Source organism: Austrofundulus limnaeus, unplaced genomic scaffold (genome assembly GCF_001266775.1).
Source record: "Austrofundulus limnaeus strain Quisiro unplaced genomic scaffold, Austrofundulus_limnaeus-1.0 Scaffold89, whole genome shotgun sequence".
NCBI lineage: Eukaryota > Metazoa > Chordata > Actinopteri > Cyprinodontiformes > Rivulidae > Austrofundulus > Austrofundulus limnaeus.
The window spans coordinates 183,166-186,613 of record NW_013952491.1 but is presented as its reverse complement, the minus strand read 5'-3'; the positions used below and the strand labels follow the sequence as shown (position 1 = coordinate 186,613).

At 42.4% G+C, this 3,448-nt stretch overlaps 1 long non-coding RNA gene across 3 annotated transcripts; it reads left to right on the top strand.

Annotated features, from left to right (window-relative positions):
* The first annotated feature begins 98 nt into the window (after positions 1–98).
* Positions 99–3,442, top strand: LOC106520188 (uncharacterized). Of its 3 annotated transcripts, none has more exons than XR_001310518.1 (3): positions 99–508; positions 810–1,151; positions 3,324–3,442. It is a non-coding gene; the product is annotated as an uncharacterized LOC106520188 (long non-coding RNA). The 3 variants fall into 3 exon arrangements; XR_001310516.1 differs by having other exon boundaries at positions 601–1,151; XR_001310517.1 differs by lacking the exon at positions 3,324–3,442 and having other exon boundaries at positions 601–1,612.
* The last annotated feature ends 6 nt before the right edge of the window (positions 3,443–3,448 follow it).

Sequence of the window (3,448 nt, the reverse complement as noted above, 5' to 3'; positions counted from 1 at the left end):
GGTTGTGATAGTAGCTGAAGATTGTAATAGTAGCTGAAGGTTGTAATAGTAGCTGAAGGTTGTAATAGTAGCTGAAAGCTGTAATAGTAGCTGAAAGCTGTAATAGTAGCTGAAGGTTGTGATAGTAGCTGAAGGTTGTAATAGTAGCTGAAGGTTGTAATAGTAGCTGAAAGCTGTTATAGTAGCTGAAATCTGTAATCGTAGCTGAAGGTTGTAATAGTAGCTGAAGGTTGTGATAGTAGCTGAAGGTTGTAATTGTAGCTGAAAGCTGTAATAGTAGCTGAAAGCTGTAATAGTAGCTGAAGGTTGTGATAGTAGCTGAAGGTTGTAATAGTAGCTGAAGGTTGTAATAGTAGCTGAAGGCTGTAATAGTAGCTGAAGGTTGTAGTAGCTGAAGATTGTAATAGTAGCTGAAGGCTGTAATAGTAGCTGAAGGTTGTGATAGTAGCTGAAGGTTGTAGTAGCTGAAGGTTGTAATAGTAGCTGAAGGTTGTGATAGTAGCTGAAGGTTGTGATTGTAGCTGAAGGCTGTAATAGTAGCTGAAGGTTGTAGTAGCTGAAGGTTGTAATAGTAGCTGAAGGCTGTAATAGTAGCTGAAGGTTGTGATAGTAGCTGAAGGTTGTAATAGTAGCTGAAGGCTGTAATAGTAGCTGAAGTTTGCGATAGTAGCTGAAGGCTGTAATAGTTGCTGAAGGTTGCGATAGTAGCTGAAGGTTGTGATAGTAGCTGAAGGCTGTAATAGTTGCTGAAGGTTGCGATAGTAGCTGAAGGTTGTGATAGTAGCTGAAGGTTGTAATAGTTGCTGAAGGTTGCGATAGTAGCTGAAGGTTGTGATAGTAGCTGAAGGTTGTAATAGTAGCTGAAGGCTGTAATAGTAGCTGAAGGTTGTAATAGTAGCTGAAGGTTGTAATAGTAGCTGAAGGTTGTGATAGTAGCTGAAGGTTGTAATAGTAGCTGAAGGTTGTAATAGTAGCTGAAGGTTGTAATAGTAGCTGAAGGATGTAATAGTACCTGAAGGTTGTGATAGTAGCTGAAGGTTGTGATAGTAGCTGAAGTTTGTAATAGTAGCTGAATGTTGTAATAGTAGCTGAAGGCTGTAATAGTAGCTGAAGGTTGCGATAGTAGCTGAAGGTTGTGATAGTAGCTGAAGGTAGCTGGGAGTTTGCAGAAACAGACTCAGATGTTTGTTGGATGATGTTTCCTGCAGCTTTAATGAGTCTGGAGGACGTTTGTTGTTTCGTCCTGCACTTGTCAAACAGTTGTTTAAAGTAAATAAGAAGTCTTTTAATTGGATTTGGCAAATCTTCCTGCGCTGATGAATGCCACAGTGGAGGAAAAAAACCATCAGGAATCTGTGAGGAAACAGACTGTTTGAGGTTTTTATTAATTATCTGGCTGTAATTTAACAGAGCGAGCTGTCATTAAATCACCGAGRCTCTCGTCCTGCTCGAGCTTTTTTTCCACGACACAATTTATCTTTTTGGCTGTTTTAAGCCCCCACTTTGTAATGAGTTATTGGGCTGTTCCCTGATATTCCCCTGTGATTGAGCAGGAAGTATTCGGGACATGATTTATAGACGTTAATTGTGGTGCTCAGAAACTCACGATGAAGAGGAGACGAAGAAGAAGAAGAAGTGAGGAGCACATCTGGAGAAGTCATCATCGCTGAAGCCAAGTTTCTGCTCCTGGGAGAGGGGGTGAGGGGGGGCTGAATGTGAACTAAGCTGCACTCTGGAGACTACAAAACATTTTCCCCTGTCAGCTCGGGCCCCGGACCCCCAAATCCCCCGACGGGCCGGCCTCCGGTGAACCCTGGCCCACATCTCAGCAGCTCTGCAGGAGCGCAGCGCGCTCGCTGCCCAAACAAGACGTTCTGGTGTTTGATATTAAAGCAGCAACAGGCAGGACATCCATCACAGNAGGTTCCTGAGCATCAGGACCAGAGAGGACCTGCAGTTCTCGTGGGGACTCAGCTCTCTGTGACTGACAGCAGCACAAACTGAACCCTGAACAGACGTTTTCTCCTGATTAGCGGTGATTTGAGCTCAGGAAGCTGCTGGCCTCGGCCTCCATCAGTCTTCTTATGGAGGCTCAGAGAGCGAGCGAGGTCATTATCATGTCCAGCCACGTCTCAGAGAAGACAGCCGGCTCTACGCTTTCCCCTCGACGGCAATTAGACCGGTGTGACGGGATGAGCTTCTCTGTTTTAGCCACGAGCAAAAGAACTGTGTTTCAGGCAGAAGTGTGCTCGCTCTCTGAGCGAGCACAGAAACACTGTGCTGCAGGTGAAACCATCAGTATTCTGGGTCTGTCAGCAGCCGAACAACTAAATCCATCCTGGAATACAAACCCCTCCATACAGAGCCTGAAACAACAAGAGAAGTTTAAATATCAAATAGGCTGTGAGAGAGCGGCTCGCTGCACCGTGCACGGGCTTCAAGGATGAAAACAGATTTAAAAAGTCAAACTCTCCACTTCTGAACGCTCYCAGGATTCAGACCTGGGACCTGGAGCGAGTCGCCGCTGAAAGAAGACCATCCAGGAGGGCGATAAACCAAAGAGTCAACAACAGGTGCTAATGTGTTAGCATGATGCTAGTTTAAGACCTGAAGTAATGAAACTGAAGCTGAAAGCAACAAAACTGTAGCTGAAAGCAAGAATGAGCAGCTGAACGCTAAAATTAGCAAATCAATAGCTCAATGCTACACATTTTTCAAAATGCTGAAAGTAGTAGATCCAGCAGGATTGAGTCAACACCAGATGCTAATGTGTTAGCACGATGCTAGTTTAAGAGCTAAAGTTATCAAACTGAAGCTGAACACGAAACTGTAGCTGAAAGCAAGAACGAGCAACGGAAATCTAAAATTAGCAAATCAATAGCTCAATGCTATATATTTGTAAAATGCTGAAAGTAGCTAAAATTGAGCAGACAGATTTCAAAAGGACAAATGTTTTGTCAAGACTAAAAAAAGCTTTGTTTTTGTAAATAAAGTTTAATATTTTAAAAATGATAAAAGTCACAAAAGCTAAAATTCATTGCTAAAGGCTGTTGTGGTAGTAGCTGAAGGTTGTTGTAATAATAGCTGAAGATTGATGTGATAGCTAAAGGTGATGGTAGCTAAAGGTTGATGTGATAGTAGCTGAAGGTTGATGTGAGAATAGCTGAAGATTGATGTGATAGCTAAAGGTGATGGTAGCTAAAGGTTGATGTGATAGTAGCTGAAGGTTGTGTTGGTAGCTGAAGGTTTGATAGAAGCTGAAGGATGTTGTAATAGTAGCTGAAGGTTGTAATAGTAGGTGAAAGCTGTAATAGTAGCTTAAGGTTGTAATAGTAGCTGAAGGTTATAATAGTAGCTGAAGTTTGTAATAGTAGCTGAAGGTTGTAATTGTAGCTGAAGTTTATAATAGTAGCTGAAGTTTATAATAGTAGCTGAAGTTTTATAATAG